This window comes from Camelus dromedarius, chromosome X (genome assembly GCF_036321535.1).
Source record: "Camelus dromedarius isolate mCamDro1 chromosome X, mCamDro1.pat, whole genome shotgun sequence".
In the NCBI taxonomy this organism is placed as follows: domain Eukaryota; kingdom Metazoa; phylum Chordata; class Mammalia; order Artiodactyla; family Camelidae; genus Camelus; species Camelus dromedarius.
Window position 1 is genome coordinate 44673888 of NC_087472.1, and position 14459 is coordinate 44688346.

Here is a 14459-nt window from a genome sequence, read left to right on the forward strand (position 1 = left end):
AGAACGAACACGACAAGGACAAAGAGGGAGGTCAATACAAGAAGACATCTATAACCCAAAAGAGTATGGCTTGTGTGCAGACTGTCTGAGAAATCTGTAGGGTATTGTTGCTGCTTACGGAGCAGTTGTTTTCTTGACCACAACTATCAGGAATTTCTTTTCACTAAGACTAATAATAAAGGGAGCAAGACTAGAGTCAGAAATCAAGGAAGCCACACTCCTACAGAGGCAACAGAAAGAGGAAGAAACTTATTAGAGGACAAACACATCGGGGCTTATCCTAAGTCACTACCCTGCCTGCTGATTGGGAAAGAAATAGAACAGAATGAATACAGGAGACAACATACTTGATAAGCACAGATTTTAAAAGCTGATTATAATGATCACTCAGTAAAGCTTCAGCCATCACTAAATTTTTGTCAGCTAGATCTGGTGCAACATCCACTTGAGATATCCAGTAGTCATGAAGATTTAACAAAAAGCACTTAGAATGATACCAGCAAGGTTGTGATGGTATCTTTTCTTAATGGTGTGGTCCAAATGAAAATATTTGTGACTACACATAGCAGATTTGGAATAAATATTTGTCCAATAGATGGACAAAACTGGGATAGAAGGTTTTTTATCCTTGTGTGTGTGCATACACGTGTGTGTGCGCATGTGTGTTTATAAGAAAATAGAAGCCTATGAATTCAGGTTCCTAATACTATACCACGTGGAATACCCACCACCTCCCCCTAATCTACACTTTAAAAATATCAGAACTTTAATTTTTACTTGTCTTAAATCTCTGTATAACTACCATGGCCTAGTTTATTTTTTTAGTAGGCTAGTACTTGTGATGTGACATGATATTTCAGAACTCCATTCCGTTGTTAACTTAGACTGTTACTGGCTTTAAAAGAAAGATACTTGTTACTTAAAAGCACAAATTTTGGAGCCATATTGCCTGAATTCAACTCTTTCTCTATCACTTATTACCTATGTGACCCCAGGCATGTTCATGTTTCTTCTTGTCATTTTGCCTTAGTTTCATCATCTGTACAATAGAGAAATGAGAGTTCCCACTACAGAGTGTTTGTAACAAGGGTGAAATGAGTAAATTACGGGCATCGAACAGTAATTGGCACTTTTGCTAGTATATATATGTTAGCTATTATTGCTAGTAATTTATTTTAACTTCTTCATTGATATATAACCTACAGGCCATAGAATTCATCCATTTAAAGTGTAAATTCCATGTCTCTTGGTATATTCACAGATATCTGTAACTACCACTATAATTAATTTTAGAACATTTCATCACCTCAAAAAGAAACCTCACATTTCTCCCAAGCTTTAAATGACCACTAATCTACTTTGTCTCTTTATATTTCTCTGTTCTGGACTTATGAATGAAATCGTATAGTATGTGGTCTTTTATGGCTGGCTTCTTTCACTTATGATTTCAGTGTTCAACCATGCTGTATTATGTTTTTTATGGTGAAATAGTATTTCATTGAATGGATAGACTGCATTTTGTTTAAATATTCATCAGTTGATGGGAATTTGGGTTCTTTACACCTTTTGGAGTATTATGAATAATGCTACAGTGAACATCATATACACGTTTTTGCGTGGACCTATGTTTTCATTTCTCTTGGGTGTATACCTAGGAGTGAATGGCTGGGTCATATGATAACTATGTTTAATATTTGAGAAAATGCTAGACTATTTTCCAAAGCAATTGCACTGTTTTACACCCCCACCAGTAGTGTACAAGGGTTCCAATTTTTCCGCATCCTTGACAACAAGGTAATTTATTTTAACTCATTAAATTTAGAATTAAAGACAGCCTAATTATTATAATTCAACATTATATATTAAATTTTTTAGAATTCCTGTCTAAATATGTTTTAAACTATATTCCAGGCTCCAAACTTAGTTTAATTAGATGAAGAAAATTGTGTAGCATGAACTAATCTACTGTATGAGCTTAATGCACTATTCCATGGTACTAAGATCCCAGAGAACAAAATTGCCAAACTCATCCTTTCAGAGGGTTGAAAAGTTATCTATTTCCTGATATGAATTTATCCATAATTTGTTTTGTTTTGTTTTTGTTTTTTTTGGCAGGGGGTAATTAGTTTTGTTTATTTATTTATTTATTTTGATGAAGGTACTGGGGATTGAACCCAGGATCTCTTGTATGCTAGGCATGTGTTCTACCACTGAGCTATAACCCACTCTCTACAAATAATTTGATAAACATATTTTAAATAAAGAAATTCCCTCTGCTAAAGTGAATGAAACTTTTAAAAATGGCTGTCAACGTATTATTTGTTACAATCCACCTACCATATCTCACTATTAAAGTCTGATAGAACAGTTGGAAGAAGCCCTAAGATATCATGGGACAATGACATTGCATTTTCTGAGCATGGGGGAAAGGGATTGAGAGTATCGGATTAAGTCCAGTTGCAATGATTTTCCACAGGTCCTAAATCTTGGGATTAGAATATGTAGAGATTATGTAAAGTATAAGAATGAGAGTCAAACTAAGAGGGACAAAAAGCAATGTTTTATTCAAGATTGATACTAGAATTGATCTAACAAAGCTAAACTAGAATAAAATATTCTCAAAATGACCTAGAAACAGAATATTATGGATGATACCAAATTCCCAGCTTCTTATCAGAAGGCAGGGTTGAGTTAGAACACTGTTGCAATTGTTCTCATATAATCTTTCTGGTTTATTCAAAACCCTACTCTTGCCCTGAAACAGTCTTAGACTATGACAGTAACAAAGCAATGTGACAGACACATCTGCTTTCTTAAAATATTGCATGTCAGGTGAAACAATGTTTCATTTTTAATTGTTTGAATTTTGCATAAAGATACCTTTGTTTGCTGCTAAAGACGTATGCAATTGTCTCCAACATCACTTTAAATTACAGATCATTTTAACGTGTCATTCTTGTGAAATGCAAAACTCGGAGAATGTTGCATTGTGTCTATTAAAGCTTGTAGATGTTTACAAAATGAACATCAAAGTAATAAAGTGATTATGAGAATAAACATCAGAATACAAATGATCTTTCTTATTTACTAGGAGGAAAGCATTTTCTTTTTAAGTGCAGTAGCTACCAGACTGCTTAATTCTGTGAATGCCTGGTTTTTATATTAGATGAAAGAATGACTAACTAGATCTATGATAAGAAATAAAAATGTAAAAGTGACTGATGTGCTTGCCTTTATATCAGACTCTGAGATAGACAAAGGGTATTTAAAAATAGTTTCATTAATTCATTAGCCTCAATCTCAAGTGAAAGTTAAATGCTAATACAGTGATCCTACATAAATACTAGTTAAGTATATAAAATTCTGATAGTGACTTGAACCAAAGACATAGTTGCATTCCTTTAATTTATACTTCAGCTTTAGTTTTAATTTAATATAACCTAGTTTATAACAGGTTAAGTTATTATAATTGTCTGATACCCATTGTCATTTCTTGCTTATTTCCTAGGAGGGAAAAATATCCTCTTCTGGGATTACCATATAGTTTCCTGAGTTCTTAGTTGGTTACTGACATATTCTCCCCTGTTTCAAACTCCTCTAGCAATTTCTATGCTGAATTTCCACTTTCAGTACATTCTCTGTAGAATTTTCAACTTTATTTCAAATCATCTAAAAATACCTGGAACTCAAAGCCCTTCTTTTTTTCCCCAGTTGAATTCATTGTTTTTAGGTTTGTGAAGTTTCACTAAGCTTGTCTTGATACTAACAACTCAAATGAAGCATACAAGCTTTAGTGGATAGACTAGTGTCCTCCAACAATTCACGTCCCCTCCAAACTCAGAGTTTGATCGGATATGGAAATAGGGTCTTTCTAGATGTTAGGTAGTTAAGGATCTTGAGAAAAAAATTATCCTGGATTTAGAGGTGTGCCCTAAAGCCAATGACGGGTGTCATTATAAGATGAGGACACACACAGTCACAAAGGAGACCAAGTGATGGCAGAGGCAGAGACTGGAGTGATGGACCTACAAGTTAAGGAATGCCAAAAATTGCCCCCCCAAAGCTGGAAGAAGCAAGGGAGGATTCTTTCCTGGGGCTTTCAGAGGGAGCATAGCACTGAGGATACCTTGATTTCAGAATTCTAACCTGCAAAACTCGAGAGAATCAATTTCTGTTGTTTTCCACAACCAATCTGCTATGGCATTCCCAGTTAAAAATACAATCAGCAAAAGGGATACACTCCCATTTCAGGCAAAGAATGTGCTAGGATATAAAACGGATTGTTCCATTTTCTGATTTATCAAACCAAAATGCATTGAAAGAATATTGAACACAAGTCACTATATGCCACACAATATGTAAATCTGAGGCGGACTAGGATGATTCTAGGTAAGCATGTTATAATAGAAAGAGTATTAAGTTTGGAATAACCAGATATAGCTTCAAGTTCCAGCTCACTCACTCATTTGTGAAACATTTAGCAGAAGCTTATTTGGTATTATGTACTAGTCTTCTAAGTTACAGAAAAATGAACAGGATAAGGGCCTTGCCCTAAAAGATCTCACAGTTTAGTAGGGAAGCCAGAAGTAGAAATCAATAACTACAATATTACAATTTAAGTGTTCTAATGGGCAGATGAATAAAATACTATCATACCTCAAGGGAGCAAAGAGCTGTGTGACACTGAGCAAGTCCCTTGAGCACTCTGAATCTGTTTATTAATCTGTAAAATGGAGATAATAATTCATATCGCTCCCACTTTTAGAGATTATTTTGAAGGTCAAATAAAACCCTCTTCCTCCCATCCTTTCTTTCTTCTTTTTCCTTCTCTTCCAATGATTTTGGACAGCTACTATTTTTTAAGAGTCTGATGAATCAGACTCTCTTTTAGGTATTTAATATATGTTATCTGAATTAACCCTTAAAATAGTTCATTATGGTAAATACAATCATGCTAATTTTACACGTGTGGATATTGAGGTTCAGAGACTTACACTATGTGCCCCAATTGCATGGACTGTAAATCAGGAAGGAAATATTCTTTCCACCCAAGCCTGTTGAATGTCTTAGATACAAACACTTAAAAAATAAATACTATATTACTAGGAGTTAATGTTCTATGTGCCCCAATATCTAGCAATAAATATATTAGATGATGAATGTTTCAAATATGTGTGAATAATTCTAAGTAGATAAATATTATATATTCTCTATAGTACTTTATTTCCTAACTAATGACTATCTATGCTGGAGAGAGCACATTCAGATGTGTTTCTACAAAGTAGCTACTAGCATTGATTTCAATGTTAGGCAATTACATTTGTATTTACCTCCTGGAATTTTCTAAGTCAATTTTTCTCAAAAATGTACAATTATACTTAGATTAACTGCTAGAATATTCAGTGTCTTGTGTATGCAAGTAACATGGCCAGCTCCATAATCTGGAGTCTGTAGTACTGGCTTATTTTCTAGAATGTAGGCAAACTACTCTATTGTATAAGCGGCCAATCTTCCAATTCAACTATTGTAATTTTCTGCTCAGTTTCCATCTGATTAATTCAGATTCATCATATGTAAGGATGAAGCAGCACTATTTACAATAGCCAAGACATGGAAACAGCCTTAATGTCCATCAACAGATGACTGGATAAAGAAGATGTGGTATATTTATACAATGGAATACTACTCAGCCATAAAAACTGACAACATAACGCCATTTGCAGCAACATGGATGTTCCTGGAGAATGTCATTCTAAGTGAAGTAAGCCAGAAAGAGAAAGAAAAATACCATATGAGATCACTTATATGTGGAATCTAAAAAAAAAAAAAGAACATAAATACAAAACAGAAACAGACTCATAGAATAGAAACTTGTGGTTGCCAAGGAGGCGGGGGTGGGAAGGGACAGACTGAGAGTTCAAAACTTGTAGATACTGACAGGCATATACAGAATAGATAAACAAGATTATACTGTATAGCACAGGGAAACATATACAAGATCTTGTGATAGCTCACAGCAAAAAAAATGTGACAATGAATATATGTATGTTCATGTTCAACTGAAAAATTGTGCTCTACACTGGAATTTGACACAACATTGTAAAATGACTATAACTCAATAAAAAAAATGTTAAAAAAAATAAAAAAGAGAGAGAGCGCCTTATTTGCAGAGAAAAGACCAAGGATTCACAATCTAGCTCCTCTTTTGGGTAAAACGGCTTACCCAGTGTGACAATGCTGGGAAAATACAGCCTAGAATGAATTTTTGTTTCCTATATCATTTTCAACGTATTCATTCATTTACTCATTCTCCAGGCTAGCTACTAAGGACACAGTGATTGCCAAGAACAAAATAATCATCTTTACCCTTACAGAGATTAGAGTCTTCATAAGGGCATGGAGATAAGAATATAGATAATTACAATCCTTGTGGTTTCAAAATAGTTTGGCAGCTTTTTCTTTAGTAACAGAGGTACCTTTGAATAATTTTATTTCCCAGAGAATAATTTCTAATCATTTAGCTATAGCTTTAGCACAGATATAAAGTGAACATTAATTAAAGGTACAACTTAATATTTACCACAGCTAAACTCTGGTGTCTGTGATGCTGCCAGATTTCTATAATACAGAAACAAAAGCACTCCTCCTGAGTGATCCATGAAGTCTTGAATTATCAAAGACTTACATTAAAACTGCATAAGATAGGGTCTGAGCTTTATTTAAAAAAGTATTTCATTCCCCTAGAGGTTCATCCGCCTCAGGCGTCTTCCCAGTATTTAGCTCTTAAAGTATCTAAAATATTTGAAGCTTGTACATTTTTTATTGCTTTGTGAATCTATCATGTAGATTTTCACTTTTTTTTCCAATTTACCACATCAACATTGTTCTTTTCAGCTTCCAATTCCACATAAAACAACGAATGATTCCATCTATCTCTCCAACGGAGCTTATTCTCAGCAGAGCTCTGTATTCAGGACATTTTTATTTTTATTATTGGTTATTTATCGTTAGTATTTTTGGAAGAATGAGAGAGTTGTCATTCTTTGGGAGCTTTAACTCTAGAATTTTATAATTCAACAAATATTTATTGAGCATATACTTTAGGACAGTCATAGTACTTAAGATCGTGGGCTCTGGAAGTAGGCTACCTGCCTCAGAACCAAGGTCTACCACTTATTAACTGTTTGACCTTGGGCCAGTTGTTTAACTACTTCATTTGGTGTTTTTGAGTCTGTCTGGAAAACACCAATGATGAAGACAGCACCTATCTAATAGGGTGTTTATGAAAGTTAATTGAGTTAATGCAGTAAAGTACTTAACATGGTTGTATGGTAAGCTCTCAACCCTCTACTGTCTATTTATCCTTATCACCATTATCATCATCATTATTTTAACTATGTGCTGTGTGAAACCTTGAGAGCACTCTAACAAACCAGGAAGAATCTACCAAGCCACTGACCAAGTCAGTTAGTAAAGAATACTTAGAGATGATCAATTAATTAATTGCGGATATATACAAAAGTGCCTTGAGTGGTAGTAAAAGACTGTGAGAGGGAAAACTTTTGCTTTGGGATCCCAAGTGAATCATTACCTCATGAAAATGAATTATAGAGAGAATTTTATAATACTGATCTAGTTTGCCTGAAGCATATAAAATAAAAGTCCCACTTAAAAAAAAACTCAAACATTTTATTCAGCTAGTGACTATGGTCCAAAAGTAAAAAGCTAAGTTTATTAAGGGCTTTAAACATTTATAAATCTCCAGAGCCATAAGACTTAATGCATGGCCCTTCATGTTAAATCAAGTAGCGAAACAGAGGTTTCTATCTTGGGCTCATGGGATCAGAATCCTGGCCCAGATGATGAGCTCTTTATCATATTCATTCTAATTGTGGCTCATCTTGAAATGATTAGATCTATTGTTAGAAAGAGACCTTGTCAGCACTAAGGATGCAGTGATTAATAGAAAATTCAGTATAATTCCTTTTGCTATATGTCCAAAATCTCAACTGAGCCCTGGAACCACATTATTAAGTGATTAAAGAAACTGGAATTGCCACCCTCTATTCACGTTCATCACCTAACTAGGAATTAATCATCACAAGCAAAGAACAGCAGAAAGCAAACTATTTCATAACTAGTACTACACGAATAGATAGCAAAACTTTAAAATCGGCTACAGGAATGATGCTTGATACAATAAGCCAGAACAAAAGTAAATCATTAGACATGCTCTCACAAAATCTGGCTTAATTTCAGATGATGGTCAAATTTACCCTTGGGGGGGCATCAAAAAATTTCTTTCTTTCACTGTTAGGGCAACCTTAGTTATTTTCTTTCATTTCAATAAAGGGTAGAAAGTCAATTTCAGGCAGCCCTGCCTGATAATCTGCAAAAGTTTTATCTCAATATTCTGCTGTTCTTAGGTGAGTTACCACTCACTTTTTTGTTCAGCACAAATACATATTTCCAAGTTGTAGCACATCAACATTAAAAGATCAGGACTGCCTCACTGTTTCTCTAAATAAGGTCATAGCTAAAATAAGCAGAATTTAATGGAGGTACATTTCCTAGGAGTGAGAATATATCAAAACAAGAGTCAAGTGAAAGGGGAAAGCTCAGCTAGTTGAAAAGTACAGTGATATGACTGAAATTCTGGAGAATTCTGACAAACATTTAAAAAAAAGGTTGATGCCAAGGATACTCCAAGAAAAATAAGAGGAGAATGCTTCCCATTTCGTTTATAAGGCTATTATTATCCTGACACCAACACTAGACAAAAACAGTCTAAAAAAAACAAAAACAAAAAACTACTCATGAATCTCTCTTGTGACTATAGAAGCAAAAATCCTATAAACAAAATACTAAGAAATCAAATTCAACAACGTATAAATATAAATACACACCATGACCAAGAGCATTCCAGGTATGCAGGACTTGTTCATCATTGGAGAAACAATGTAATCCACTATATGAACAGGCTAAGCAGGAAAATCATATAGTGCTATCAACTGGTGCAGGAAAAGCATTTGGCAATTATCAAACACACAACAAATAACAATTGTTGGAGAAAAGGGAACCTTCATGTACTGTTGGTGGGAACATAAACTGGTGCAGCCATTATGGAAAGAAGTATAGAGATTCCTCAAAAAATTAAAAATATAACTACTGTATGACCCAGCAATTCTACTCCTGGGTATTTATCAAAAGAAAGTGTAAATACTAATTAGAAAAGTCATGTGCATCCCTATGTTCACTGCAGCATTATTTACAATATACAAGATATGAAAGCTGCTTATGTGCCGTCAATAGATGAATGGATAAAGATGTGATAAACACAGACATGCACACACAATGGAGTATTATTCAACCACAAAAACGAATAAAATATTACAATTTGTGACCACACGGATGAAACTAGAGGGTATTATGCTAAGTGAAATAAATCAGAGGAAAATCAACACTGTATCACTTCACTCGCATGTGGAATCTAAAAAACAAAACAAATGAACAAACATAACAAAACAGAAACAGAATTATAGATACAGAGAACAAACAGGTGGTTGCCAGGGGGCAGGGTGGTGGGAAGAGGAAAGACATAGGTGAGGGCAATTAAGAGGTACAAACTTCCAGTTGCAAAACAAATGAGTCAAGGATACGAAATGTATAGTGTGGGGAATATAGTTAATAACTATATAATATGTTTGTATGGTGACATATCATAACTAGACTTATCATGGTGATCATTTTGAAATGTACAGAAGTATCAAATCACTACACTGTATACCAGGAACTAGCATAGTGTTTTGGTCAATTATCCTTGAAAAGCAAACTAACAAATCTCATAGAAAGAGGTCAGATTTGTGGTTACCAGAGGTAGGAGTGGAGGGAGGGGGAATTGGATGATGGCAGTCAAAAGGTACAAAATTCCAGTTATAAGATAAATTAAGTACCAGGGATGTAATGTATAACATGATAAATACAGTTAACACTGCTGTATGTTATATACGGAAGATGTTAAGAGAGTAATTCTGAGTTCTCATTACAAGGAAAAGGTGTTTTTTCTTTTTCTATTTCTTTAATTTTGTATCTGTTTGTGATGATGGATATTCACTAAACTTGTGATAATCATTTCATGATGTATGTAACTTAAATCATTATGTTGTACACCTTAAACTTAGACAGAGCTATATGTCAATTATACCTCAAAAAACCTGGGAGGAAAAAAATGAAAAAAATATAATAAAGTCAACTAATTTTACTAGAAAAAAAAAATGTGCAGAGGATCTGAATAGACATTTTTTCCAAAGAAGATATACAGATGGCCAACAGACATATGAAAAGATACTCAACATCACTAATCATAAGGAAAATGCAAATCAAAACCACAATGAGTTATCGCCTTACACCTGCCACAAGAAATAACAGGTGTTGGCCAGGACGTGGAGAAAAGGGAACCTTCGTGCACTGTTGGTGGGAATGTAAATTGGTGCAGCCACTATGGAAAATACGGAAGTTCTTCCAAAAATTAAAAATAGATCTACCATATGACTCAGCAATCCCACTACTGGATATCTATCTGAAGAAAATAAAAACTAATTTGAAAAGATAAATGCACCCCTATATTCACTGCAGCTTTATTACAGTAACCAAGATATGGAAACAAACTAAATGGCCATCAATGCATGAATGGATAAAGAAGATGTATTAATTGTATTAACCTTCTATGGTTATAGATTGTAACTAGACTTATTATGGTGATTATCTTGCAATGTATACAAATGTTGAATCACTATGTTGTACACCTGAAACTAATATAATATTACATGTCAATCATACCTCAATAAAAATAATATATAAGAATAGATCATTATATTAAGCCCATGCATGTGCCCTCAGACCTGGTTCTTTCCCTAGGTTTGGTTTTATAAATGCTAGTGATAAACCAAGTCTGATTTATATGATGCATATTATATGGGAAATGTTTGTGACTCTAGGTATCTGATCACCTTGAGAAATGACAGCACAGCTAGTGAAATAACTTTTGAAGACAATCATTGCTAATTTGATAATTACCAGTTGCCATTAAATGAATTGTAAAATTAAAAAAAATAGATCATGAACTTAAATGTAAGATACAAAATTATAAAACTTATAGAAAAAATATAAAAGAGAATTATCAAGATTTAAGGCTACGTAAAGTGCTCTTAGACTTGACACCAAAAGCACAATCCCTAAAGGTAAAATTGATTAATTAGGTTTCATAAAAATTAAAAATATTTGCTTTGCAAGACCCTATGAAGGGGATGAAAATACAAGCTATAGTGTGGGAAAATATATTTGCAATTCATGTATCTGACAAAAGAATCATATCTGTAGTATGTAAAGAGCTTTCAAAGTGCAATAGTGGAACAAAAAGCTCAAGCAATCCATTTAGAACATGAACAAGATATGAACAGCCATTTCCTTGAAGAGGATATACAGATGGCAAATGAGAGGATGTCCAACATCATTAGTATCTTAGTTTGCTTGGGCTGCAATAAATAAAGACCATAAACTGGGCTGCTTATAAATAAATATTTATTTCTCATAGCTCTGGAGGCTGAGAAGTCCACAATTTGGCTGATTTGATGTCTGGTGAAGGGCTACCTCCTGGTCTATAGAAGGTGACCGCTTGCTGTGTTCTCATGTGGTGAAAGGGCAAGGGAGTTTCTCTGGCTCTTTTTTATAAGGACACTAATTCCATTCATGAGGACTCTGGCCTCCTGACCTAATTACCTTCCAAAGGCCTCACCTCCTAATACCATCACCCTGAGGGTTAGGATTTCAGCATATGAATGAGGAGGTGTGTGGCACAAGCATTCACATCATAACAATTAGCCATCAGAGAAATATAAATTTAAACCACAATGAGACCACATTATATATCTATCAGAATGGCTAAAATTAAAAAAAAAATAGTAATAACACCAAACACTGGAGAGATTGCAGAGAAAATGGATTACTCATTCATTGCTGATGAGAATAAAAATGGTATAGACACTGTGGAAAACAACTGGACAGTTTCTTATAAAACTAGACATGTGACCCAGCAATTACACTTTTGGACATTTATCTCAGAGAAATTAAAACTTACATCCACACCAGAACTCGAACACTGATGTTCACTGCTGCTTAATTCATAACAGCTCCAAATTAGAAACAGCCCAGATGCCCATCAACAGGTGAATGGTAAGACAAACTATGGTATATCCACACCATGGAATACGACTCAGCAATAAAAAGGAATGAACAATTCACCCATGTAACAACTTGGGTGAACCTCCAGGAAATTATGCTGAGTGAAAAAAATCAACCCTCAAAATTTACAAACTGACTTCATTTATATACATTCTTAAAATCACAAAATTATAAAAATTGAGAACAGATTAGTGGTTGCTGGAGATTAAGCATGAGGAGTGCTGTGAGAGGGATGAATGTGCTTATAAAAAGGCAACAAGACAAAATGTTTTGGTGGTAAAACTGTTCAATTTCCTGACCACGGCAGTGGAGACATCAACATATGCATGTGATAAGGTTCTACAGAACTACACGTACACATACACATAAACACAAATGAGCATATGTAAATCAAAGAAAATCTGAATGAGGCTGGTAGATTGTATCTATGTCAATATCCTGGTTTGGATACTATGTTAGAGTGTTGCAATATGTTACCATTAAGAGAAAACAGATAAAGGATACAGAGGATCTCCCTTTATTATTACTTAATTTAAATCCAGAATTATCTCAAGAAAAATTACAATTTCAAAAGCAAAGCTTACTTCAGTTTACAAGAGATTAACCAAGGAAAAGCAGGAATTTTAGGAGTCAATAAGTTGCCATGTCTTGGATAAAATATTTTTGCTATAAACATTTTCTCTGGTGTAACAGACTTCTACTTAGAGGCATGTCTAATTTTTATACTTATAACAAATTTTAGTTCTTAGTAACTGATTTTTTTAATTGAAGTATAGTCAGTTACAATGTGTCAATTTCTGGTATACAGTATAATGTTTCAGTCATACACACACATACATATATTCCTTTTCATATTCTTTTTCATTAGAGGTTACTACAAGATATTGAATATAGTTCCCTGTGCCATACAGTAGAAACTTGCTGCTTATCTATTTTATATATAGTAAGTAACTGGATTTTGTAAACGCTCAGTTGTTTTAAAGAAATGACAAGAGTATATAAAAAGTGGGAAATGAAATAAGATCTAACCCTGAAACTGGAAAGATCTCATCATGGGAAATATTGGGTTTGGGCACCATTGTAGCTCACCTTTCACATGTGCTGTAACTGACAAGATTAGATATATGGAGAAGAATACATTGTTTTTCATAAGTCACTGCACACCATTTTGCTGTTGATGCATTCATTTTATTCTTTCTAATTTTATTTAGCAGTTTGTTAAAGAAAGACTATGATACATATCACCACCTTTTTTTTTAGAGCTATACTCATTTGTGTTGGCCCTCAGTAATATCACATCCAACAGGTCTTTATTACTTTTTGCAAGGTGACCCTAATTTATAATAACTGTTCAAAATATGATGTGATTTATTTGGACCACTATTCTCATTTATATTTAAATGCATACCATTAAAATCAGTGCAACTTTATCATTACTATTTCAATATCAGCTCCTGTATATCATCACATGAATATATGCTAAGTACCAGTCCTCTTGGGCAGAGTAACCTGCATTAAAAACGTATACATATGCTAGCTTCTTATTCATAATTTCAAAATTTTTGCTGAGATTAATAAAAAAACAAAAACCCCTAGGCCTGCATTATACTGTGGTTGTCTGACATGTAGACATTTTTAGCCTGGTTCTAGTCTAGTCAAATGGCAAACTTCAAGTGATTGAGACAATTTTAACTGTTTTTTTAAAAAAATAGCAATTCTACAGAAACTTCTACAAACAGACTTGTATAATTTTCCATTAGGAGAATCACTTATTTGACCATTATACCAACATTATAATTGGGAAAACTGACTAAATGATTACTTAAAAATGCAAAAATTTAATTTAAAATGCAAGCTTTATAATCTAAGAGGTAAGGGTGAATTTTATTGTACATCTAATTGTACTTCAATGAAACAAAAAATGTTAATGACAGAATACAGGTGGTAGGTTGTACTAGCCAGAATTTGAAGCTGACCTCCAACAAGTCCCACCTTTGACTAAGCCCTTGTACTTTGATCGTAGGTAGAACCTATGAGACATCACACTCATGATTATGTTTTATTATATGACCAGAAGGGAGATTATCCTGGTTGGATCACCTAATCACTTGAGCCCTTTAAAAGCAGAGCATTTTCTCCAGCTGGCCAAAGAAAAGGAAGTCAGAGAGATGCAAGAGCAGGTGTTCTGGAAGAAAACAAGCACTCATGTTGTGAACTGC

General features: G+C 34.1%; 1 protein-coding gene and 1 non-coding gene across 6 annotated transcripts in view; one reads left to right on the top strand and one right to left on the bottom strand.

Moving 5' to 3' along the window:
* PCDH11X (protocadherin 11 X-linked) overlaps positions 1-14459 on the bottom strand; it is a 590766-nt gene that overhangs the window by 269518 nt on the left and 306789 nt on the right. The window lies entirely within an intron of this gene.
* On the top strand, positions 10857-10946 carry LOC116151080 (small nucleolar RNA SNORA72). The gene has a single exon (XR_004134864.1). It is a non-coding gene; the product is annotated as a small nucleolar RNA SNORA72 (small nucleolar RNA).